The sequence below is a fragment of the Cetorhinus maximus genome, chromosome 5 (genome assembly GCF_964194155.1).
Source record: "Cetorhinus maximus chromosome 5, sCetMax3.hap1.1, whole genome shotgun sequence".
Classification (NCBI taxonomy): domain Eukaryota; kingdom Metazoa; phylum Chordata; class Chondrichthyes; order Lamniformes; family Cetorhinidae; genus Cetorhinus; species Cetorhinus maximus.
In genome coordinates, this window is record NC_135883.1 from 1,695,094 (window position 1) to 1,722,918 (window position 27,825).

The 27,825-nt window shown below is 44.2% G+C and overlaps 1 long non-coding RNA gene across 1 annotated transcript; it reads right to left on the minus strand.

Annotated features, from left to right (window-relative positions):
* Positions 1-52: 52 nt before the first annotated feature.
* LOC144680450 (uncharacterized) lies at positions 53-27,580 on the minus strand. Its single transcript, XR_013576560.1, has 3 exons — positions 27,140-27,580; positions 3,501-3,587; positions 53-1,039 (listed from the first exon to the last, which is right to left on the minus strand). It is a non-coding gene; the product is annotated as an uncharacterized LOC144680450 (long non-coding RNA).
* Between the last annotated feature and the right edge of the window lie 245 nt (positions 27,581-27,825).

Here is a 27,825-nt window from a genome sequence, read left to right on the forward strand (position 1 = left end):
GTTTTCTACTACTTTGAGTTCAAGGACAAATTAGATATTCAGAACTCGCCACTAACAATCATTATGAGTTTCATTATCAACTTTTAAAAGACATGTAAAACAATTAGCTCAGCGTTTGCATTGCAAATATTTTGAATCTGCAGTATCCCTTTGTACAATGTTTTCTGCAATGTACATCACCTGGCTCTTTGAGACTAATACAGAATCAGTCAAAAAGCGGTCAAGATTAATTGATCAGTTTTAAATATGCATGAATGACAATAGGTTAATTTGATATGTCGTGAAGCCCTTAATATCTTAACAATACATTTAATGCAGAATTTTACAGTCCTGCTGTGGTGGGGGCGGGACAGGAAAATACAGCTAGCTGTTCAAAACTCCATTGACTTTGGCAGGACCGGAAAATCCCACCAGCAAGAGGGGTAGTTAACTGTTCTGTGGTGCATTCTCCAAGGCAAGAGTCCACCTGACAACCAATCAGCACTCTCTTCTCATGCAGTATAAATTATTGATCCCTTTGAGATTTGGCATTCTTGTGAATCTGTCCTGATGAGTGCAAGATGAAACGCTTTGACAGCATGTCTCTTTTTTCAGCAATGCTCAGGTTCTGTACTACCAAGTGACTTTATATTAATGACCTGGGCTTAGTTACACAGGACATAATTTCAAAGTTTTCAGATGACGAACAACTTGAATTGTGGTAAACAATGAGGACAATAGTAACAGAATTTTAAGAGAACGTAAAAAGGCTGGAAGGAGGTCTTGTGGTGCAGTGTGTACCATCCCTACCTCTGGGCCAGAAGCTCCGGGTTCAAGTCCCTCTTGATGGCCATGGAAGGTGCATACATAATGTGGCCAAACAGGCTGTAAATCCTTCCAATATTCCTGATGACAGGCGGTAAGCGAGGGAGAATTTTCTGGTCAGCCATACTGCAGAGGGCATTGGGAAACCACTGCAGTACTTTGCCAAGCATAATCATGGACCAATCCAATGGAGGTCCATGGTCGCCAATAGAAGTTCATGGTCAGGACATCATACCTGAAGTGAGAGGAGGATACATATTGGTGAAATAGGCAGACACATGACAGATGAAACTTAATCCAGAGTAGAGTGAAGTGATGTATTTTGGTAGGAAGAATGACGAGAAGCAATGGTGAAATAAATGGTACAATTTTAATAGGGGATGCAGGAACAGAGAGGAGTAGGGGTGTATGTACACAAATCTGTGAAGGTGGCAGGACAAGTTGAGAAGGTTATCACAAAAAGTATTTGGGATCCTTGGCTTTATTAATAAAGACATAGAGTATAAATGTAACAAAGTTATGCCAAACCTTTATAAAACACTGTTTAGGGCTCTGTTGGAATAATACTGTGTTCAATTCTGGTCACCATACTACAGGAAACATGTAAAGGCCTTAGAGAGGGTGAAGAAGAGATTCACTAGAATAGTGAATAGCCTTGAGTTATGTGGAGAGACAGGAGAAGCTGGGGTTGTTCTTCTTAGAGCAGAGAAGCTTAAGAGGAGTTTTGATTGATGTGTAAACAGAGGACACAGATTTAAGATGGTTGGCAAAATAATCAGTGGTAAAATGAGGAGTTCTTAAAAACCAGCAAGTTATGATCTGGAATGCACTGCCTGAAAGGGTGGTGGAAGCAGATCCAACAGGAGCTGTCAAAAGAGAACTGGATAAATACCTGAAGTGAAAATATTTACAGGGCTATGGAGAAAGAGCCAAAGAATGGAACCGAATGGATAATTCTACCATAGAGTCGGCACAGGTGTGATGGACTGAATGGCCTCCTTCTGTGCTGTATCATTCTACTATTCGATGACTTTGAATTCCTATATAGTTCTAAAATGGCCACCTTATGTTCCAGAGTGCATTACAGTGGCACTCGCAGCATGAAAAATGGTATCAATCTGCTTACCAAAATGCTGATGGACAGGGAAGGGAAGCATAGCTGCACCCTAAGCCAGCTACGTGAACTATGTGTTGAAAAATGTGCCAGATTAATCACATGGAGCACATGAACGTACACTGTATGACTGTTGGGAAATATTTAAACAAACAATGAGAAATACCAGACTTGCAGTCTTCAACACTCACCAAACCCAGTATTTGATTTCCTAGTTTATTGGTGTATATGTGGGGTGGGGCTGGGTGGAGGGGAAGGAGAAGAACTAGAAGAGTTAGATTTACAAGTAGAAAAGAAAAAAATGAACTTGCATTTATATATCATGACACCTCAAAGCAATTCAGATGCAAGGCCTTAAGCATTTAAACACAATCGCCAATATGTGGGTAAACAAAGCAACTCATTTTGCATAGAAGGTCTCATGAACAGCAGTGAGAAGAAGTAGCAGCTAACTGCTTTTGGCAGTTTTAGTTGAGGAAGGAATGTTAGCCAGGACACCAGGAGAATTCCCTGATCAAATTCAAATCCATCTGAACAGGCAGACAGAGCCAAATGGGAGCTTGATTTAATGAAAAGATGGTGCTTCCAACAATGCAGTACTCCATCTGTATTACATTTAAACTGCAGCCTAGATAATGTTCATCTTATCCTGGAGTGGGGCATGAAACCACAACTTCTGGCAGTGGACTTGTGTGGCAGGGGAGGATAAAAGCCAATGTTCCTATTCTTTTCCAGCTTGCTAGCAGAGCTTTACCTCTGAAAAGTTACATAAAAACATCAGGCAAAGACAGGATTAGACTGTTTTTGCATCCCTTCCCCTCAGTTTATTAGTGTGCTATAGGTTAAATTATGACTCGTGCAAAGCGGAGAGCTTATTGCATCTGAATGATTGTGAAATCGTGAGTCAGTTTCTTCAGAAAAGGAAAAGAGGAAAGCCACCTGAGGTTTAAAAATCTGCAAGGCCAAATGTGTCCTGAAGTGAATACCTGATACCACTTGGGCTACATTGTTCAAACCATTACTGATGCATTTTACAATAGCATAAGAGGATCTTCTGGTAAATGTCAGGTGCTTAAATTCAGTTGGAAACCAAGCTGAATACATGAAGTACATGAGATCACTCAGAAAATATGAGAAAATATGAGAATAGATTAGCAGATAACAACATAAAAGGGAACACAAAAGTCTCTTATAATCACATAATTAGTGGAAGGGTGGGACCAGTTAAGGACCAAAAATGAGGTTATGTTGTGGAGGCAGAGAGCATGGCAGAGCGACTATGTGAGTACTTTGCATCTGTCTTTACTAAAGACCAGGATGTTGCAAATGTTACAGTAAAGGAAAGAAATTAGGTACAATGAAAATAGATCTATGAGGATAGATTGGGGAATTTGGGACTGTTTTCCTTGGAAAAAAGAAGGCTGAGAGGAGGCTTGATAGAGGTATTCAAGATCCTGAGGGGGATGGGCAGGGTAAATAGTGAGAAACTGTCCCTATTCAAGACAGCATCAAGAACTAGAAGACACAGTTTCAAAATAATGGACAAAAGGAATAAAAGAAATGTGAGGAAAAATGTTTTCACCCAGAGGGTGGTTGGAGTCTGGAACAAACATCCTGAGAGGGTGGTGGAGACAGGTTTGATCGAGGTATTCAAAAGAGGATTGGGTTGCTACCTGAAAAGAAAGAATGTACAAGGTTATGAGGTTAAGGCAGCGGAATGGGACTAGGTGGAATGCTCTTTCAGAGAGACAGTGCAGACTCGATGGGCCAAATGGCCTCCTTCTGCACTGTAAAGATTCAGTGATTCCGTGGTTCAGAGCCAAGCTGGCTCTTTCATCTTTCTATCGATGGCTTTGATTTGAAATCAAATAATTTATTTTAATTTAATAGGCTACGTCTTTATTCTTTTTTAATCACTCAAAGCTAAAACACCAGGACACCCTAATATTCTTGTATTTAGATATGCAAATCATTTTCAGCAAATGGATGGACAAATACAAGAACCTACACATCCATTGGGAATCAAAGAAACACCTGGAATAGATATTTATAATCAGCAAGAGCGCCGCTGTTTTCAAACTGGCATTTAATTTTTATTGCAATGTCTACCAAACATTTTGAGCGATATATATAATAAATGAACGGTTGTTACTATTAACAATGGAGATGTCAGGCCTGATTGGATGGGGATCATCAATACGCTTGGGGGAAAAATATGCAAAAGACCTGAGTCGCCATCTACTGGTAAATTGGGGTTCTCACTACAGGCAGTGGAGAAGATAAATCACCTTTAAAACCAAAAGCCTTCGTCTCTGCAGTAACAGTGAGAGTTCATTGGAGCTACAGGTGGAATTTTCTGTTCTGCAGACTAAGTGTGGTGGTGGGTGGGATAGTCGGCGAGTCTCACGTCCCGATCTTCCACCTGAAAGCTGATTCGTTATGAATTGGCGAGCTGCTCGTCGAATCAGGAGGCAGGTGGGCACTGATTCATCTGCTGCCATTACCTCACGGGGTCGAAGCTCCGGGCGCCATGTTTAAGCTGCGCCCAAACACGCGTTCACTCTCTGCAGGCCAGCTGTCTGGTGTGGCTGTACGCTATGTCCTCCAGGAGAACCAAGCCCTGTGGCGCCTCCATTCGGCCACTACTCCCAGGTGACTCTCCTCCAGTTTGTGCGCGAATGCCAAGCTGTCCCCTACCTGAGGGATGGAAGCAGGACCACGCCAGCCTGGGAGGAGGTCGCCGTGGAGGTCTGCATCCGTGGGCACACAGGAAAGAAATGTGTTGAGTGCAGGAAGAGGATGAATGATATCATCTGCTCCACCAAGGTCAGCCAACTTTCAACTCACTCTAGACTCAGACTCTCATAACGGCATCTGCCATTCTAAGGGTTACAGTCCACATGGATCTCAAACACTATTAGCAGAAGGTGTATCTGCCCTGACTGTCTCACACACACTTTAACATCACCACCATCTGATGTATTATCCTGCACACTCAACATTTTCTGCCCTTACTGGGGAGGGGACAACACAAGCAGCAGCCATGCACGCTTCCCAAATCCTCTTCCATCTGCTCTCATCACATTCCATTCCATCTGTCTTCACGCAGGCAAAGCTAGCCCACAACAAGAGGGAGAGGACCTAGACCGGTGGGCCAAGCCCCGAAATACAGGAGCTGACTCCCCTCGAGCAGCAGGCAGTCGAGTTGGCAGGAGAGGACAGGTTTCGCTCCTGTGGTGAAGCCGAGATCAGCCTCCCCCCAGCAAAGCAGTATGGATGAACCCTCCATCATGACCTTCACAGTGAGTGAAATGTAATATTGGATTCTGTCTACTCAGGAGCTAATTCTATCTTCTCTCTCTTCCAGGCACCAGCAGAAGCAGGCTGAGACAAACCTCCAGCCAGCCCCTCAGCCCCAGCCCCTAGTCCACCTCACATGATGATGCTGAGGACGCACTAGATGTGGAGCCATCACTGCGTTCACCTGCACCCTCCGCCAGGGCAGAGACACACACCTCGGTGGATCCGAGATCCAGATTAGGCTCGGGTTCATTATTTGGAGAACACCTCACAGAGACATCTCCCCAGCAGTCGCAGGCAGTGATAGCCCATGTCTCTGGCACTCGGACCACTGCTGGAGAACATGCCCCTGCTGAGCCTGTCAGATAATGAACCTCTGCAGTCGGCCATTGCACACATGCCGGAGATGCAAAGATTGGCGGGGAACATCAGGCAGAGTTTTCACAGGCAGTTACCAGACTAGAATGAAGGATAGGGGAACTCCATCCACGTTCGCTCTGATGACGTGGCTCTGACATGCAAGCGCATTGAGGTCTCCACGGGAAGGGTGGTGTCTGCCTTGGAGACATGGTCCAGCAGTTTCTGCCGGATCTGCATTTGGACCTGCACTCCATCGTTCTAGGCATAGGTGGGATCCATCAGTGGCTAGGCAAGAGGGGACAGGGCAGCTCTACCTTCTTCCAGGTGCCCCCTCTCCTCAGTGAGTCGAGAAGGGGCCCTCAGGGACCCAAAGGGTGGAGCATCATCTGCTGGACACCCTAGGGCCATCCACACAGGAGACCCCAAGGGTTTCCAGCCTTTCCAATCCCCTCTTCCTGTGACCCCATCAGCTCCAGCTGCTCAGGCCGAGGAGGGTGTACTGCCCCAGAGCAGGAGACCCAAAGCCACCAGGCCCCGGCCTCCAGAGGATGCCTGCCAAAGTCATCTCAGACTACAGAGCATAGCAGTCAGCAGGCTGACTCCACCTCTCCTGCAGATGTTGGGGCTGCACCCAAGTGTAGCGGCAGCATATGGAAAGGAATTATGATTGAACACTGGTGGCATGGGTACTCATTCACTGTATATATAACGTACCTTAGTAAATACAATTTGATTTTATGACTCAACATCTCAGGATGTGAATGCCTCTTGTATGTGATTCTATGTGCCGTCTTATTTCAAGGATGACCTAAGCTCCCACTCCTCAATGGTCTGAGTGTCCCTCAGCTTCATGTTATGTTCAGCCAAGTCATGTTAGTCACTTGCTTACAGTCAACACCCCTTTGTCCTTTTGTCTCTGACATCTTTGGCAATCTCTTCTTTGCCTCCACCTATCACTGGCCCTCTGTCCAGCTCTACCAGTCCACCCCACTCTACCAGCCTATATTTCACCTCATTTCTCTATTTCCTTAGTTCTGATGAAGAGTCATACGGACTCGAAATGTTAACTGTGTTCCTCTCCACAGATGCTGTCAGACCTGCTGAGTTTTCCCAGGTATTTTTGTTTTTGCTTTAGTCACTTGCTCCTTGTGTCATTTGAGGGAGATGTGTCAAGACAAAGCCTGAAAGTGCACATAGATACAGAAATGTTCTTTTAAGACTTACAGCACATCATTGAATAATGTGTGCTCCTGTGTCTTAGAGGGTGACATCTAATGTTGCAGCATGAGGATTGAGCTGTGTCCCTTGTGAGTGTGAAAGCATACCTCCTGGATGCATTATGTTCATTGCAACCAAGTCCAAATCTAAATGGCTGCTGAAAGTGTCACAGGCTGGTTGCAAAGACTGCACAATATGCAGTTGACTCAGGTCATGTGCTGGTGTGTTGGCTATCACAACGCACAGGCCCCACATGTAGACCTCTCCAACACTGATACCTTTGTGATCCCAGAGGGTTACTGGCCCCAGGCTGAAAGAGGAGCTTGCTTCAAATGTGGACGTTTGGAAAGGACTTCCTGATCACTTCCATGCCTCTAGGAGACAGGAGAAATGTGCGCTTGTCACCTTGTGTGGACCTTACTCCTCCTGGAACCTAATGGCAGTCAGCGTGTCATGGGCATGTCTTCCGTGTCGTGCCACTGCGATGGCTTCCTCATGTGGGAAGTCTCCATCCTGGCCCTCTTCAGGCCCTCCAAGTCCTCCTCTTCCGAGGAAATCCCTGCCTCCTCTATGTCTCCCTCTGGCAAGTGATCTCCCCTTTGAAGTGTCAGGTTGTGCAGTGCACAGCAGATGATGTGGGATACCCTCGGTGGAGAGTACTGTAGAGCCCAACCTGAATGGTCCAAACATTGGAAGTGCACCTTCAGGATGCCAATGGTTTGCTCTTTGATGGACTTTGTCACAGAGTGCACCGCATTGTATCCCTCCTCTGAGGCACTTCGAGGATGACACACGGGTGTCAAAAGCCAAGGCTTCTGGGGGTACCCCTTATCACCCAGCAGCCAACTCTGTAAGTGCCGCAGGACTTCAAAGACCTGTGGCACCTGGGGATGAGTCAGGATGTAGGAGTTATGAGAACTCGCAGGGAATCTGGCACAAATATGCATAATCTCCTTCTGATGATCGCGCATGAGCTGCACGTTGATGGGCTGGAACCCTTTCCTATTGATGAAGATCAGTGGATGCTGCCACAGAGCTCTCAAAGTAACATGTGCGCAATCTATGCATTCTTGGGAAGCTGGAGATCGCTGCAAATCCCAGAAATCTAGCGGCCTGCCGAGCGTCATCCATTGTAAACTTGATGTAATGATGTGCCTTACTGTGAAGGGTATCCGTAACTTCCCTTATACATTTATGTGTGGAGGACAGGGGTATGCTGCATAGGCCCCCAGTGGATCACTGGAACGAGCTGCTTGCAAAGAAATTGAGTGCAGCGGTCACCTTTACAGCCACTGGCGATGGATGGCCTCCCAGTCCATGCGGCATAAAATCCTGCCTAAGAATGTGGCAGATGTGAGCCACCACATACCTCGCCATCTGAAGGTGTTTACGGTACCTCGCCATCTGAAGGTGTTTACGGTACCTCACCATCTGAAGGTGTTTACAGTACCTCGCCATCTGAAGGTGTTTGTGGTACCTCGCCATCTGAAGGTGTTTACGGTACCTCGCCATCTGAAGGTGTTTACGGTACCTCGCCATCTGAAGGTGTTTACCATACCTCGCCATCTGAAGGTGTTTACCGTACCTCACCATCTTAAGGTGTTTATGGTATGTCGCCATCTGAAGGTGTTTACGGTACTTCGCCATCTGAAGGTGTTTACCGTACCTCGCCATCTGAAGGTGTTTACGGTACCTCACCATCTGAAGGTGTTTACGGTACCTCGCCATCTGAAGGTGTTTACCGTACCTCGCCATCTGAAGGTGTTTACGGTACCTCACCATCTGAAGGTGTTTACGGTACCTCACCATCTGAAGGTGTTTACGGTACCTCACCATCTGAAGGTGTTTACGGTACCTCGCCATCTGAAGGTGTTTATGGTACCTCGCCATCTGAAGGTGTTTACGGTACCTCACCATCTGAAGGTGTTTACGGTACCTCGCCATCTGAAGGTGTTTACGGTACCTCGCCATCTGAAGGTGTTTATGGTACCTCGCCATCTGAAGGTGTTTACGGTACCTCACCATCTGAAGGTGTTTACGGTACCTCACCATCTGAAGGTGTTTACCGTACCTCACCATCTGAAGGTGTTTATGGTACCTCGCCATCTGAAGGTGTTTATGGTACCTCGCCATCTGAAGGTGTTTATGGTACCTCGCCATCTGAAGGTGTTTACGGTACCTCGCCATCTGAAGGTGTTTATGGTACCTCGCCATCTGAAGGTGTTTACGGTACCTCACCATCTGAAGGTGTTTACCGTACCTCACCATCTGAAGGTGTTTATGGTACCTCACCATCTGAAGGTGTTTACCGTACCTCACCATCTGAAGGTGTTTACGGTACCTCACCATCTGAAGGTGTTTACGGTACCTCGCCATCTGAAGGTGTTTACGGTACCTCACCATCTGAAGGTGTTTACCGTACCTCACCATCTGAAGGTGTTTATGGTACCTCACCATCTGAAGGTGTTTACCGTACCTCACCATCTGAAGGTGTTTACCGTACCTCACCATCTGAAGGTGTTTATGGTACCTCACCATCTGAAGGTGTTTACCGTACCTCACCATCTGAAGGTGTTTACCGTACCTCACCATCTGAAGGTGTTTACCGTACCTCACCATCTGAAGGTGTTTATGGTACCTCGCCATCTGAAGGTGTTTACGGTACCTCGCCATCTGAAGGTGTTTACCGTACCTCACCATCTGAAGGTGTTTACCGTACTCTCATCCATCTCCAAAAATGAGGCTCTCCTTCGGTACAGTCTGGGTTGCACCAGCTGCCTCCGTGAGACCTCCTCAACCTCTGGGTCTTCCTGGGGCCCCCCCGGACCATGCACCTCAGGCCGAGGCTCCTCTCTAAGCCCTGCCTAATGGTAACGGGCCCTTCTCTCCTCCTTATTCTAAACACAGCCATCAAGAAGGCAGCAGTTTCTACAGCCTCCATTGTGCACTCCTTCTTCCTGGGGATAGATAGATCAGACTCATGAATACAGCTTAGCTGCAATGATTAACCTCCCACTCCAAGGCTGAAATCCAGTGTGCAGCCATTGGGCTGTGCTCATTAGATACATGCCATGCTCAGTTCCACCCTTGCACCTGAGGAGCTTACTCAAGGGTCATATGTGCTTATTAATCCCCCAGCAACTTGACAGCACAATCACAAATAGGATTACCGAGGGCTGAACACAGCCATATGATTTCAGATTCATCCAAGGCACTAAGATAAAAGCAAAAAACTGTGGATACTGGAAATCCAAAACAAAAATAAAAATGCCTGGTACTTCATCCAAGGCACTGTCAGGCTACCCCACTTTAGTATTTGAATTCTCCCCTGCCTTGCACTTTTGGAATCTTTGGATACCTTGTGCCCTGGAAGTCATGTCTATTCCAGAATGCTATGTGCAGGGTCTTATGGACCATCCTGCATATGTCCTGCCACTCTACTCCCTCAAAGGTGTGATCCCTCTTCCCTTCTCACATTCTTCTGATGGCGAAAGGCTCAATGACACAAACTCATATGTGACCTCAAGCCCTCGTGTGTTATCACATCAAAGCGCAATCAGTCTTCATTACTATTTCCAGTTGAGACTTAATCTCAATGCTCTCATGTGCAAAAAGTTAGGGTGGCCCTTGAAGGGGCCCATTGTCCAGTCATCGACTCCTCCCACACAGCCTCAGCTAATCCCCGACAATTCTTTTCTAAGGGTCTTTTTTAACTGCTTCATTCCGTCATAGAATTAACATGGTGGTGCTACACTTTTACTTTGAGACCAGCTTTCAACCTCCACCTGTCACTGTGGAAGTCCCTCCGATTCTCCTGGAACCCCACAATGTGCCCCGCAATAGTCTCTCGGGAGCAGTGCAGTCCTGCCTGCACCCCCACAGCAGTCTCTCCGGGTACAGTGCAGTCCTGTTAGCCCACCCCACAGCAGTCTCTCCGGGTACAGTGTAGTCCTGCCTGCACCCCACAGCAGTCTCTCCGGGTACAGTGTAGTCCTGCCTGCACCCCACAGCAGTCTCTCCGGGCAGAGTGTAGTCCTGCCTGCACCCCACAGCAGTCTCTCCGGGTACAGTGCAGCCCTGTTAGCCCACCCCACAGCAGTCTCTCCGGGTACAGTGCAGCCCTGCCTGCACCCCACAGCAGTCTCTCCGGGTACAGTGCAGCCCTGTTAGCCCACCCCACAGCAGTCTCTCCGGGTACAGTGCAGCCCTGTTAGCCCACCCCACCCTGACCCCGCCTGAGAAAGCAGCATTGCCAGTGGTCAGGAGTTGGAGCAGCTGAGAGAGATGGCAGCAGTGCAGAGAAAGGTAGGCGAATGCTGTGTGCACGCACCTCCAAGTTTCAAGTTAAGTGAAGGTGCGTGCCACTTTGATCCGGTTGTAAATTAGACCAGTCTAATTACCTGCTGACGTGGTGGTAAATTAGGAGTGAGAATGTGATTCTGGCGAGTTGTGATATTAATGAGTATTCATGATATGTTAATGCATATAAATGCGGTTCCCAACATGTATCAGTGGGACAGTCGACCCATCAATAAAGCCGCCATGAAAGTGCTGAGGGGAAAATTCCAACTTATTTTCCCACCGGTGGATATCTGACTTTTGGCCTCATGCTCAGTTTTGCGTTCCCGCCCGTCCCGATTCCCGCTGCTGGCAGGAACTGAAAATCCCGCCCCACGATACAACTAAATGGATGAGGAACCCAGGGCAACTTTCATGAAGAACAGCTCAAAAGACATATTTACAGAGCATTTAACACATGCAAAATTGTGACCGTTCTTCCTTCAGTTAGTGTAATTTGAAGAAAGGGTTAGGAGAAAAGATTGAGTGGAAGAGGTCTCAGATGTGATGGGCTATTATTACGTGGTATTTACAGCACAGAAAAAGACCATTTAGCCCCAAAGGTCTGTCCGGGTGTTAATGCCCCACATGAGCCTCTTTCCACCTTACTTCATCTTAGTCTATCAACATATCCTCTGTCCCTAACTCTGTTCCATAGCTAATTACTCCATCACTCTTCCTGACAACACTGAGAGTAAGCCAGTCTTTTCACAACCTTGGTGTCACATTTGACCCCAAGATAAGCTTCCGACCTCATATTCGCTCCATCACTAAGACAGGCCATTTCCGCCTTCCAACATTGTTCAACTTCACCCTGGTCTCAGCTCATCTTCTGCTGAAATCCTCATTCATATCTTTGTTGCTTGTAGACTTGACTATTTCACTACACCCCTGGCTGATCTCCCACATTCTATCCTCTGTAAACTTGAAGTCGTCCAAAACTCTGCTGGCTGTGTCTTAACTCATACCAAGTCCCATTGAGCTTTAACTCCTATGCTCATTGACCTACATTGGCTCCTGGTCAAGCAACGTCTCAATTTTAAAACTCTCATCCTGGTTTTCAAATCTCTCCATGGCCTTGCCCCTCCCTATCTTTGTAACCTCCTCTAGGCCCAAAACTCTCTTGAGATATTTGCACTCCTCTAATTTTGCCCTCTTGGAAATTCCCAATTTTAATCATTCCACCATTGGTGGCAGTGCCTTCAGTAGGCCCTAAGCTCTGGAATTCCCTCCATAAACCTCTTTGCCTCTCAACCTCTCTTTTCTCCTCTAAGACTCTCCCTAAAACCTGCCTCTTTGACCAAGGTTTTGATTAATTCTCATGTGGTTCAGTGTCGTATTTGGTTTTACAATGTTCCTGTGAAGTTCCTTGGGATGTTTAATTATGTTAAAGGCACTATAGAAATATAAATTGTTGTTGTATTCTTTTCTCCCTTCTGTATTAGGTCATTGCTCTGCTTTCTCTTTCCTAGAGAAAAGAGCACCAGCTTGTTCAGTCTTTCCTGATTGCTATAACCTCTCAGTTTTGGTACCATTCAGAGAGTTTAAAAAATGATGCCCAGCCTTCTTAAAAAAAATCTAATTTTTGTCAACGCTACACAGACCCATCATTTTGCCAAACAGTTCTGGTGACATCACAGGTGCCTCATGCATTATGGGGCAGCTCCATTGAATGATGGGAAAAGCCATAACTTTGAAATAGCCTGGGAGCTGATTCTAACGTCCCGACCATAGGAAAATATGCTTCTGCCTGAGTCTGCAGCATTTCCTAAAGGTTTCACGGGATGTTCTTGAGATCAAGTGATCTCATTCGATAGATCCGCTCCTGAACATTTTCAAATATGGTAGGTCTCCATGGAGATGAAACAATTAACATTTATTTATAAAAGCTAGTAAACCATTTCCACGGCTGTATTTTTCAATGGTTAAAGGCCTGCAAGTTGACATACATAGGCTAACAGAATGGGCAGACAAGTGGCAGACGGAATTTAATATACAGAAGTGTGAGGTAATGCATTTTGGAAGAAGGGGTAGGGAGAGGCAAATATAGAGTTAATGACACAGTTCTAAAAAGTGTACAGGACCAGAGGGATCTGGGGAGCATGTGCATCAATATCTAAAGGTGGTAGGACACATTGAGAGGGTGGTTAGCAAAACACTTGGGCTTCATAAAGAGGTATTGAGTACAAAAGCAGGGAAATTATGCTGAGCCTTTAAAAAGCTCTGGTTAGGCCCCAACTAGAGTATTGCATCCAGTTCTAGTCATCACACTTTAGGAAGGATGTGAGAGTCCTTAAGAGGGGTGCAGAAGAAATTTACCAGAATGGTTCCAGGGCTGGGGTACTTTCGATCCAAGGTTGGGTTGTAAAGATTGGAGTTGTTCTCCTTGGAAGCAGGGGATTGAGGGAGATTTGATAGAAGTGTACAAGATTATGACAGGTTTTGGATAAGGAAGATAAGGAAAAAACTGCTGATAGTACAAGGTATAGGGGACAGATTTAGGATTTTCAGCAACAGATGCAGGTGAGAATGTGAGGAGGAACTATTTTTATGTGGTGAATGGTAATGACCTAGAAGTCACTGCCCACCAGGATGATGGAAGTGGAAACAATGATTTCAAAAGGGAATTGGATGGGCACTTGTAGGAAATAAGCTTGCAGGGTTACGGGGTCAAGCGGGGGAGTGGCACTGACTAGATTGTTCTGCGGGGAGCCAGCATGGACTTGATGAGCTGAATGGCCTACTTCTTTGCTGTCAATGACTCTAAATAAATCTAGCCTGGTTGTATACTCTACAGGAAGAATTCCACCCTGAGATTGTGCTTCCTCTTTAAGGAAAACCCTTACTGGCGAAATAACCCCCTGGTGTAGACAGATGGAACAAGGGCAGGGAGGAGAAACCTGAAGTATAGCCTGGCAAAGGTTTAGCAAGTTAATTGAATGATTAGCTGAACTATAAAAGACCTAGAATATTCCAGATTAAATTCCGTATCAGTGCTGAGATGACTGACCTCAGTATTGTTTCAGTTGACCTCAGGCCCTTATGTTCAGTTAGGGAGGGGAAAATTCAAACAAGAATTATTCTCCTAATTACCACACAGTGACACTTGCTGGAAGTGCGAGTATATGAATTTTGGAATCTAGCCTGGTTATAATAGATCTAACAATTGAATAGTCAGCTGCTACCTGAAAAGTGGACATTTATTTACAGAGTCTGTGTATTTTACCTCTTGCAGACACAGAATCATGAAGTAGATAGCTCCATTATATATCAGCTTAGAATTAGTTATGGAAGCCAGAAAGATAGAGGCTGTGACTGTCAGAGTGCTACTGTAATAAGTACATATGAGACAATAGCTGAGAGATGAGAAACACTAGGGTCTGGCTTGTGGGAAATGGTGGAGGTAAAAGATCCCATGCTACTATTTAGATACGATATAGATGGGTTGGTGGAGTGGGCGGTAAAGTGGCAGATGGATTTTAACATAGAGAAGTGGGAGGTCATACATTTAGGGAGGTCAAACAGTTACAGGGATTACACAGTAAATGGGAATATACTAAGAGGGGTAGATGAAGTGAGAGATCTTGGCGTACAAGTACACAGGTCCCTGAAGGCAGCAGTTCAAGTAGACAAGGTTGTAAAGAAGGCATATGGAATGCTCTCCTTCATTGGCAGAGGTATAGAATATAAAAGTAAGGGTATAATGTTGGAATTGTATAAAACACTGGTGAGGCCACAACTGGAGTATTGTGTACAGTTCTGGTCACCACACTACAGGAAGGACGTAATAGCTCTAGAGAGAGTGCAGAGGAGATTTACAAGAATGCTGCCAGGGTTAGAAAAGTGTAGCTACAAGGAGAGATTGGATAGGTTGGGGTTATTTTTCTTGGAACAAAGAAGGCTGAGAGGTGACTTGATTGAGGTGTATAAAATTATGAGGGGAATAGATAGAGTGGACAGGATAAAATAGTTTCTCTTGGTGGAGAATTCTAGAACCAGGGGACATAGATTCAAGATAAGTGGCAGAAGGTGTAGGGGGGACATGAGGAAGAACTTTTTAAGCAGAGGGTAGTGGGTGTCTGGAATTCGCTGCCCAAGTTGGTGGTGGAGGCAGAAACTCTAAACTCTTTTAAAAAGTATCTGGATCTGCACATTAAGTGCTGTAAGCTGCAGGGCTATGGGCCGGGTGCAGGAAGGTGGGATTAGAAAGGGCACCTGGGTGTCCTCGGGCTGGCATGAACAAGATGGGCCGAATGGCCTCCTTCTGTGCTGTAACTTTTCTATGGTTCTATTTAAAGTACAGCATGAGAAATATCCTCAGTTTCCTGGCCAATAAAATTATGTCTTGACCAACATCACTGGAACACTGGGTCTTGTGATTGCTGACCTCGAAGAAAGCAGCCCTCAAAGATCTAGCAGTCTCTGTGTTGTGGATTTCATCTTTCTTAAAACTAGTTTGAATCTGGCACCAAGTTAAGGGGATCTCCATCTGTCCAGCAACAGTGATGTCTTCAAGCAGGCAAAACAGCCAATCACATTGATGAATTCTCACAGAAGGTAAACCAGGAAGTAAAATGCACTGATCCTTCACTTAGAGCAAAATAATGATTGGGACATTAAAAACTGAAATATAGGCAAGCTTAAAAAGATTATCTTGAAATGCTATGGAATTTTTAACATGATGTAAAAATTGACATTACACAAACACAAATTCTCACAGCAACAAGTAAAAAAATCAATGATTATCATTCACCTTTTAACCATTTTTGCAGTGAGCAAAATAATTTTTGTATTCTTTCGTGGGATGTGGGTGTTACTAGCAAGGTCAGCATTTGTAGTCCATCCCTTATTGCCCTTGAGAAGGTGGCATACACATGGGATTAAGGTTGAAACTGAAATATAAACTTTAAAGATCTCTAACTTGTATTATTTTAAAATGTTATGGAACTTTATCATGGAATGGAAGGAATAGTACTCCAGATTCTAAAATTAGTTTTTCAGGGCCAGATAGGCCATTCAGCAATAATTACGACGACCATGAAAAAAAATCAGTTACATCTCATTCAACAAGCCTCACCTTTTTCAATGGTTTTTACAGCACCAATAGCATTAAGAAGTTGAAGTTCGTGTGAAATCGCATATTCTTTGCCAGTATCTTTGGAGAAAGCTCTTTTGGTGAAAAGTTTATTGACCCAAAACATTAATTCTGCTTTTCTCTCCACAGAGGTTTGCCTGTCTTGCTGAGTATTTCCTGCATTTTCTGTTTTTTTTTAATCTCTGCAAAAACTGCAATAGAGCACCTTGTAGAGGAGCAGCGTATCATTGGCAGCAGCTTCTGGAATTCTGCGGTTAACTGTGCATGAGCAGACATCAGTTGCTGCTGTCAGTTTTACACAGCAACTTATGGCTAACGCTGACAGTTTAGCTATCATTGCAACCACAGCATTTAACTTTGAAAAGCTGTTATCTGATTGCCACCTATAGGCATAGCAGTGCTGTAGCTGAAGGCTCGACACTTACATAAATTTTTGGAAATGTGGACCTTGGTATACTCAAATTGTTACCTCAAATTAACAAAATAAATCCACTGAAACTTCAAAATGTGAGTTGTGATTGTTTTAATTTCAATATTAAACAACTGGTTGATATCTCTGCATATTTGCAACAGAGCAAAACGTTCTGGTGTCATGAAGCTATTAATGTATATAATGTTATTGGAAATTATTGTTTTAAAATAGAGATTTAGTCTGTGTGCGTGTTAATTGGATTAAAGCCAGCTAGTCTGGGTGCTTTGATGTATAGTAGTTTTGAGATGTAAACCGAGAAGTAAAGAGTACATTTGCATTTTGTTGAATAGAGCATTCAAGAAGGGGAGTGAAATCTTGCACCTAGCTAGGAAACACCAAGCAATGTTTATATTACTAATAAAATTGGTACTATGAAAGGGGTTTTATTGTTAAAAGAGGTGGAGTTCAAAGGGCCTGGTTAGTCACAAGGAGCTTTGGAAAGATGGCATCAAACTTTAAAAACTACGATGGGAGCGTACTGACAGGATTATCCACAGGATTGGGATACAGGAATTCCATTTTTGTTATTTGCTATTAGAGATGCTCCTAATGCATCGACTGGTTTTAGCCCTTTTGAACTAATTTATGGTCATGAGGTAAGGGGACTACTGAAATTGATTCATGAAAAATTGGTGGGTCAAAATTCAGAAACCATTCTCCTGGATTACATATCAAATTTCAGGGAAAGATTGAACAGTGCATGTGAGTTGGCTAGGGAACATTTGAAGATATCACAGCAAGTGACAAAAGTGAAGGCAGATAAGAAAGCTAAAACTCGCAGTTTTGTTTCTGGAGAGAAAATGCTAGTTTTGTTACCAGTACTAGGTGCAAGTTTTAGTGGGCCTTACAGGATTGAAAAGAAATTGAATGAAATAAATTATTTAATAAATACTCTAGATAGAAGAAAGAAGCAGAGGGTGTGTCATGTAAATATGCTTAAAAAGTACTTTGACAGGGAAAGGAACAAAAAGAGGTATTAGTGATGGTGGATGATGAAAAAGAGGTAGAAATGCAGGACTCTGAACTTGCTTTTCCTCTAATCAAATTGGATAATGAGGGGTTGCTTGAAAATCTAAGTGAAATATTGAGTTACCTTCCAAACAAGTGTCAAAGTGATTTGGAAAAGCTATTGCAGTCACAAAACCTATTTGTGGAAATAAGTTAGGGGAGACAAATTTATCTATACATGATGTATGTATAGAAGTTTTATCTTCAATAAGGCAACATCCTTATAGATTAAATCCAGCAAAGTTACCAAAAGTACAAAAAGAAATTGATTTCATGCTTCAAAATGATATAATTGAGTCTAGTTGTAGTAACTGGAGTTTGCCTATTATACTGGTGCCAAAACCGGATGGAGCACAAATACAGTGTGTGGACTATCGAAAAGTGAATGTGGTGACAAAAGCAGATTCATATCCTATATTATGTTTGGGAGATTGCATTGAGAAAGTGGGACAATCAAAATTTATCACAAAGATTGACTTGCTAAAAGAACATTGGTAGGTACAGTTGTCACAGACAGCAAAGGAGATATCAGCTTTTGTAACACTAAATGGACTATATCAGTTTAAAGTCATGCCGTTTGGTATGAATAATGCACCTGCGACGTTTCAAAGACTGACAAACAAAGTAATTGTGGGTCTGAGCAATTGTGCTGTTTATATTGATGATCTAATTGTTTTCAGTCAGACGTAGGAGGTGCATTTACAGCACCTTGAAGAATAATTTACTTGACTACAAGAAGCTAATTTGGTGATGAACTTGGCTAAAAGCGAATTTGTAAAAGCGCAAGTTACGTATCTAGGCCTTACCATTGGACATGGTAAGATGGCTCCAAAAGAGATGCGAAAGTCAAGGCTATCGTGGATTTCCCATTGCCTACAACAAAGCGAGAAGTTTTGAGATTTCTGGACATGAGTGGGTTTTATCGGAAATTTGTACCAAATTTTAGCCAAGTGCTTGCTCCACTGACTGAACTATTAAAAAAGAACAAGAAGTTTCAATGTACACTGGAGAGTCAGAAGTCATTTGATAGTTTGAAAACTGTATTAACTACACCATCAGTTTTGGCAGCTTTGGCCAAGCAATTTAAGTTGGCCATTGACGCAAGTGATAAAGGCATTGAGGCTATACTGTTACAAGAAGATGACACTGGAATTGAAAAACAGATATGGTATTTTTCACGGAAGCTGGATGTACAGGGAAGGGGAGGAGAGGCATTGTTACTGGACTAGTAATCTAGAGACCCAAGTAATGCTCTGGGGAATTGGGTTCAAATCCCACTCTGGCAGATGGTGGAATTTGAATTCAATAAAAATCTGGAATTAAAAGTCTAATGATGACCATGAAACCATTGTCAATTGTTATAAAAGCCCATCTGGTTCACTAATGTCCTTTAGAGAAGGAAATCTACCAGCAGACATGTGACTCCAGACCCACAACAATGTGGTTGACTCTTAAATGGCTTCTGAACAAAGGTATATTTAGAATGGGCAATGAATGCTGCCCTAGCCAGCAATGCACAGATCTCATGAATGAATAAAAAAAAACAGAGAAGACATTCAACTCAATCGAAAAAGAGACTTTGGGTTTGGTGTTTAGCATTGCAGCATTTTGAAATTTATGTTGCAAACAATTCATCAGGAACATTTGTTTACACAGATCATAATCCTTTAAAGTTTCTGGACAAATTTTGAGACAAAAGACCAAGGCTTTTTTAGTGGAGTTTATTATTACAACCATTCAATCTACAAATTATACATATTGCTGGAAGAGAAAATCTGTTTGCAGATGTGTTATCAGGAGTTTGAAGCTTAAAGGGAAAATTGGACATTTAAAAAAAAAGCCTGGACACTGAACCACTGAACTGGAGTGATTTCTCTTGATACCAAGGACTTTGGTATATATATTTTTATGTTAATGCATGCACCTGGTAATGTAATAATGTCATAAGTATAGGAGACAGTGTGAGAAGGGTTATTAAAAAAATGAAGCCGTCTTTTAGAATTATGATGGTTCATTTTTCAATAGGAAGGGGGATGTCATGAAGCTATTAATGTATATAATGTTACTGGAAATTTTTTTTAAAAAGAGGTTTAGTCTGTGTGTGTGTTATTTGGATTAAAGCCAGCTAGTCTGGGTGCTTTGATGTATAGTAGTTTTGAGATGTAAACTGAGAGGTAATGAGTACATTTGCATTTTGTTGAATAGAGCATTCAAGAAGTGAAACTTGCATCTAGCTAGGAGACACCAAGCAATATTACTAATAAAATTGGTACTATGAAAGGGGTTTTATTGTTAGAAGAGGGGGAGTTCAAAGGGCCTGGTGATACAATGGGAATTTGCATTCAAAAGGCAGGCAGGGTATAACCTGAGAGGAGTTTGTGTGTGAAAGGCAGAGGCATGTAACATCAAAGCAGCTGTAAGCCTACAACTGTCTGCAAATGAATCAAATTGAAAGGAAGCTCATTTTGAATTTGTAAGGTGAAAATGCTTTGCCTGGTGTCTGGTTAAAGTCTATGGGTTGCTGTTGCCTTAGTGGAGATTAATTTGGGAATTTGTTAAAAAGTTATGATAACAGTAATTTGTAGCCATCTGTATGTGTTTAATGCCTTATTGTAAATTAATAAATGTCTCATTTAGTTTGATATAAAAACCTCTCGAGAGCTGGTGGTCTTATTCCTGAATTCAGAGATGTATCTCAAACATGCCAATGGAAAATATAGGTTATGACATTTGTTCAAAGTTTCCCTCTGGGATTTTAAATAACTCAGCCTTTAAAAAACTGCTGTGTCATAACACTGGATGCTGGAAATCTGAAATAAGAACAAAATGTTGGAAAACAATCAGCATGTCTGCCAGCATCTGTGGAGAGAGCTTGTTATGTTTTACTATGGGGTCACTTTGCTCGCTAGCCGGCTGCACGCTTATCTGTCGGCAGGAGAGTCAATTACAACGTACTTGAAATGAAGCACATACTATTTATTTATACAAACAACAGAGCATTAACATGATGTGTGCCTCTCCAGACAGGCCCTACCCTAGACTAACATTTACATGGTAGCTCACGCTACACAGCTATTGGGTCTTACAGTCACGTAGTTAATCTGCTCACATTCTCTTAAAGTGTATTACACCTCACATTACCACATCCCTCCCCCTTTACTTGAAAGTACATTTTACAATATATTAACTATTTACAAAAATTATCTCTTTACAAATTCAGTCTCTCATTTTAAAATGTGTCGACTGTTGCAGTTCTACGACTTCAGATGGTTTATCTGAGGCCTCCCTCTCAGGAGTCATGTCCACTAGGTTCCCCAGTAGGAACCTGTAAGTTTGCCTCTTCGACCCTCTCAGGCTCTACAGGTCCTACAGGTACTTCCAAAGCAAGAGCAGTTCCTTCTCCAGTGGTGTAGATGCCAAAGGGAATGTTTGGTGCACCTTTCTTTTTTGATCTGTTTCCTGACGTCATCTACATGTCTCCTGATTATCTGACCTTCAACCGATATATGGTAGGACAGTGGTCCTGTCACTGCACTGACTTCACCCAATAGCCACTTGGGCCCATCTCCAAAATTCTTTGTGATAATAGCTTTCCCTACAGTGAAGTTTCTTTCACGACTGTGGTCATCATGTTCGTTTTTTTGGGCCTCCTGACTTCTCCCTAAATTTGGCCTTATGAGGCTTAACCGTGTCTTGAGAGGTTTCTTCATTAATAACTCCGCGGGGACAATACCGGTGGTCATATGTGGCGTGGTTCTGTAGCTGAGCAGGAAGCGTGAAAACTTTGTTGCTGTAGAGTCCCCCTCTAGTTTTTTCATTTTGGCTTTGAAGGTCTGGACTGCCCTCTTGGCCAACCCATTGGATGCAGGGTGGTACGGCGAAGTCTTGACATGTGTTATGCCATTGAAAGTTGTAAACCTTTGGAATTCCCTGCTAGTGAATGCCGTTCCATTGTCAGACACTACTATCTCTGGTAAACTGTGTATCGTGAAACTCTGATGCAATCTGTCTATGGCGGTGGCAGATGTGGGTGATCACACCTCGCATACATCCATCAATTTGGAGTGGGAGTCGATAAGTAAGAGGAACATTGTGCCCAAAATGTAGTCAACGAGGAGGCCGACCGATGGCCTTCCTGGCAATTCCCAAGGACACAGTGGAGCAGGAGACAATTTCTGCACCTGTTGGCACTGCATGCAGCCCTTGACCATGTTTTTGATCTCAGTGTCCATCCCTGGCCACCATAAGTAGCTGCGCACCAACATTTTCATTCTGGAAATGCTGGGGTGTGCGCTATGCAATTCGCTCAATAATGGTCATCTTCCTCTCGGAGGCACAATGACTCTTGATCCCCACAGTAAGATGCCAGCCTGGCAGGTGAGCTCATATCTCCTGTTAAATTAGGGCTTCATTTCACCCGACTTTGGCTCGTTAGACCATCCCTGCAAGATTTGTTGCCTGATGTGAGACAAAACTGGATCGCGGTTTGTCCACTCTCTTATTTGTTTGGCATTTACTGGCGAAGAATCCAGAAAGTTCAATAACAAGACAAGTTCTTGAGGGATGGGGACGTTCACATTGCTGTCTTTTAGAGGTATTGGGCTCAGTGCGTTGGCATTGGCAACCTGGCTTCCCGGCCGGTGGATAAAAGTGTATTTGTAAGCAGCTAGAACCAGCCTTTAGATGCGTGCCGAGGCGATTGGGGATTGCCTTATCTTCCCCATAGAAGCCTAGTTGAAACACTCCTTTCAAGTGAAGCAGCACTTCACTTGCACTTCCCTCAATTTAGTCTACTGCATTCGCTGCTCCCAATGCGGTCTCCTCTACATTGGAGAGACCAAACGCAGACTGAGTAACCGCTTTGCAGAACACCTTCGGTTTGTCCGCAAGCATGACTCAGACCTCCCTGTCGCTTGCCATTTCAACACACCACCCTGCTGTCATGCCCACATGTCCGTCCTTGGCCTGCTGCAATGTTCCAGTGAAGCTCAACGCAAAATGGAGGAACAGCACCTCATCTTCCGGCTGGGCACTTTACAGTCTTCCGGACTTAATACTGAGTTCAACAATTTTAGATCATGAACTCTCTCCTCCATCCCCACCCCCTTTCTGATCCCTCCTTTTCCAATAAATTATAATTTTTTACAACTATATTTTTTTCTTTTCCCTCCTATTTTTAAATTTATTTTAATCTACTGTTTCATCTCCACCTTTTAGCCCATTTCGATCCCTTCCCCCCACCCCACCCGCACTAGGGCCATCTACCACTAGCTTGCTTCCCTTAATGTCCCCATCAGCACATCCTTTAGATAACATCACCACCGTCAACACCCCTTTGTCCTTTTGTCTATGACATCTTTGGCAGTCTCTTCTTGACCTCCACCTATCACTGGCCCCCTATCGAGCTCTCCTGTCCCACCCCCTTCTACCAGCTTATGTTTCATCTCATTTCTATATGTCTTAGTTCTGATGAAGGGTCATACGGACTCTAAACATCAACTGTATCCCTCTCCGCAGATGCTATCAGACCTGCTGAGTTTTTCCAGGTATTTTTGTTTAAGCCTAGTAGTGGTTGGATACTATGGTGAAGTGGCAACCATGGATGTAATAGTGGAATTTCTTAACGTCAAATGGATAAGCCTTCTTTCTCTACTTGTGAGTATCTTCATTCTGCCACACTGAGTGTTCTTGAGACGTAACCAATGGGCCATTGAGAGGATGGGAGAGTACTGCTTTCCGTAAGGGGATGCATCGCAGGTTAAAATCAATTGTTCCTTTGGGTCGAAATGTATCAACAGGGCCGATGAATGCAGTAACTGCTTTACTGCCGTAAAAGCCTGTTGTTGTGGGGCTTGCCAAGTCCACTTGTGGTTTTTCTTGAGTAACCTGTATAATGGAGCCAGCACTGTCGACAAATTTGGGAGAAAATGATCATAGTAGTTAACCATTTCCAAGAAAGACTTGAGATCTATGGCATTTTACGGTACTGGCGCCTCATGAATAGCTCTCACCTTGTCTTCTACTGGGTGAAGGCCCTGTGAGTCAACCCCATGACCCAGGCAAATCACTTCTTTTGCTTGGAAGATACATTTTTCCCTTTTCAAGTGTACTCCGGCTTGTGAGAAACGTTTCAATACCCCTTCCAAGTTAGCCAGGCGTTCTTCATCAGTTAGTCCTCTTACTAGGGCATCATTGAGATAAACCACCACATGGGGTAGACCTGAGCAAGTTTTCTTCAGTCCGTTGGCACAAGCTGATGAGACTCCGAAGGGTAACCTGGTATACTGGTATAGGCCCCTATGTGTGTTGATTGTCACAAAATCCTGAGAGGCCTTTTCTAGCTTGACTTGCTGGTAAACATGGCTCATGTTGAGTTTCGTATATGCGGTTCCCCCTGCCAGCTTGGAGTACAATTCATCTATTTTCGGTATAGCGTGCCTGTCTAGTCTGGCTACTTTGTTAATGGTCAACTTGTAGTCCCCGCATATTCGCGCACTCTGGTCAGGCTTTAGTACTGAAAACAAAAACAAAAATACCTGGAAAAACTCAGCAGGTCCGGCAGCAACTGTGGAAGGGAGCACAGTTAACGTTTCGAGTCCGCATGACTGGTACTGGAAATATGGGCGCTGCCCATTTGGAAATTGTACAAGTTGTAAGACTCCCAGCCTTTCCAGTCTGTCTAATTGAGTAGCCACTTTTTCTCGTAATGCATAGGGTACTGGCCTCGCCTTCAAATATCTGGGGGTTGCCTCAGGATCCATGTGGATTTTAGTTTGCAGCTCCTGAATCTTCTCTGAATACAGGGGCATATTTCTGTAATAAATCTTGCAGATCTTTCATTCGGTCCACTCCAATTTTATTTCCTTAAGCCAGTTCCGACCAAGTAGAGTTGGACCCTCCCCTGCTTTCACTATCAGGGGTAGGTTAGTAGACTGGCTTCCATATTGTGCTGGAACCTTGCATATACCTCTTACTTGTATGTTTCCGCCAGTATATGTCTTCAGCATGGCATCTGAGTTTTTCAGCTTTAGTGAGTGGCCTCCTCCATTCAGATACTTAAACGTTTGTTCCCCTGTGACTGTTGTGGATGTGCCTGTATCCACCTCCATTCGAAGAGGTTTTCTGTTGACTTCTACTGTCATGTACATTGGCTCTGTTTTACCCAGTTTTAAATTGTGCAGAGAGTAAGCATCTGACTCTGCTTCTTCTGACTCCTCCATTATATAAATTTCACAACTCTTGCCTTTTTGTTTGAAATTTTGCCTCAATTTTTCTTTACAATATTGCATAATGTGCCCATTGCAATGGCAGTAGAAGCATTCAGTTCTTTTAAATTGTCATTCATTTGTTGGCTGTCTAGTTCCAATTCTGCTATTATGAAAATGGTTTTTAATCTGTTAAGCCATTGCTTTTTGCTGGTCTGTTAATGGCAGCTGTTTCCCGCCTTTCTGCGGAGCCCTGCAATACTGCGCAATTCCTAGCCGGAGCCTGACCAGCTTTCCATTGCGAGTGCCAACTCCTTTGCTGAAATCCAAATTTGTCTCAGACAGCAACGTTTTTCAAATGGTGTCTTTGTTAATCCCACACACTAATGGGTCTCTTTACATGTCGTTAATCGACATCCCGAACTCATAGTGCTCTGTCAGCTGTTTTAAGGCTGCTACATAGCAAGTGACAGTCTCTCCAGGGGTGCGACACCTCAAATTGAATTCAAAACACTGCGTTGTTACCGAGGGAAGTGGCCTTTTCACTAGATTCACCAACTCAAAGCTCTTGGAATCTGGGGCGTTGAGTGCTGATAGACTACAAATTAGGTCGTATGTTTTACTGCCATATCGATAAGAGGATCGCCCACTTCTTCTCTTCCCCCAATATGTCATTGGCCAAAAAGAAAAATGCAAGGCATTCAATATGTGACCGGTCATCGGTGGTCTGATCAAACGGTTCGAATGTGGTCAAAATGTGGCATACTGGAGGGCAACGACTACGGTGAGGGGTTACAATTGTAAAATACTTACAATCGGCCTGCAGGACATGGCTAATTTAGTATAGGCGAGTTTTTGCAGCTTTCCTTGTTGTCATTGACTGGCGGTGTTTTGCCTCGTCGCCAGTTGTTATATTTTACTATGGGGTCACTTTGCTTGTGAACTGACTGCACGCTGATCTGTCGGCAGGTGAGTTGATTACAACATACTGCAGACGCAGAGACCAAAATGAAATGAAGCACATGCTATTTATTTACACAAACAACAGAGCATTAACATGATGTGTGCCTCTCCAGCCAGACACTACTCGAGACTAATATTAACATGGTAGCTTGTGCCACACGGCTATTGGGTCTTGCAGTCATGTGGTCAATCTGCTCACATTCTTTACACTTCAGATTACCACGTAGCTGTTTGATGAAAGGTCATTGAACTGAAACATTAACTCTGCTTTTATCTCCACACATGCTGCTTGATCCATCATAAGGTCAGAAGTGGGGATGTTCACTGATGACTGCACAATGTTCAGCACCATTCATGACTCCTCAGATACTGAAGCAGTCCATGTCTAAATGCAGCAAGACCTGGACAATATCCAGGCTTTGGCTGACAAGTGGCAAGTAACATTCACACCACACAAGTGCCAGGCAATGACCATCTCCAACAAGAGAGGATCCAACCATCGCCCCTTGATGTTCAATGGCATTACCATCACTGAATCCCCCATTATCTACAGCCTGGGGGTTACCATTGACCAGAAACTGAACTGGGCCAGTCATGTAAATACTGTGGCTACAAGAGCAGGTCAGAGGCTAGGAATCCTGCGATGAGTAACTCACCTCCTGACTCCTCAAAGCCTGTCCACCATCTACAAGGCACAAGTCAAGAGTGTGTTAGAATACTCCCCACTTGCCTGGATGTGTGCAGCTCCCACAACACTCAAGAAGCTTGACACTGTCCAGGACAAAGCAGCCTGCTTGATTGGCATCACATCCACAAACATTCACACCCTCCATGCACAGTAGCAGCAGTGTGTACCATCTACAAGATGCACTGCAGGAATTCACGCACCTTCCTTATACGGCACCTTCCAAACCCACATCCACTACCATCTAGAATGACAAAGGCAGCAGACACATGGGGAACACCACCACCTGGAAGTTCCCCTCCAAGTCACTCACCATCCTGACTTGGAATTATATCGCCGTTCCTTCACTGTCGCTGGGCCAAAATCCTGGAACTCCCTCCCTAACAGCACTGAGGCTGTCCCTGCACCACATGGACTGCAGCTGTTCAAGAAGGCAGCTCACCACCACCTTCTCAAGGGCAACTAGGGATGGGCAATAAATGCTGGCCCAGCTAGCAAAGCCCACATCCAATGAATGAATTTAAAAAAAAGATCTGCTGAGTATTTCCAGCATTTTCTGTTTTTTATCTCTGCATACTTGCACACGAACAGGAGAGAGAACACATCCTGAGTGGGGCACAGCCATAGTGGGTGTTGGCAAATTGGTGTAAAGCGGGAATTTGGTGCTTAGGGGACGAAGTGTTCTTTGCATTTTTTCCTTGCTATCCAACTTCTTAAATCTTCAGAGCATGGGTCTTGCTCTGCTGCAGCAGTAAAGGCTACAAGGGAAAGGAATCACTGGTAAGTAGTGGGTGAGGTATTTACTACTTTAATCGCTTATAGTTTAAGGTCTTTTTGTGGTTTACAGTTTGTATATTCTACAGTAACGAGGATCAGGAAAGAAGGGCCCTACAGTAATTGACTTAAAAGGTTTAATTTAAAGGGATAAGTCATGGCAGGAGCGCTCAAAGCCATGGTGTGCTCCTCGTGCTCCATGTGGGAAGCCGGGGACATTTCCAGTGCCCGGGACCAGCATGTGTGCAGGAAGTGTGTCCAGCTGCAGCTCCTGGAAGCTCAGGTTTCAGAGCTGGAACGGCGGCTGGAGACACTTTGGAGCATCCACGAGACTGAGAGCATCGTGGATAGCACGTTTAGAGAGGTGGTCACACCGCAGATGAAGGCACTTGAGGAAGGAAGGGAATGGGTGACCACCAGGCAGCCCAAGAGAAACAGGCAGGTAGTTCAGGAGTCCCCTGGGGTCCCGCTCGCAAATCGGTATTCCAT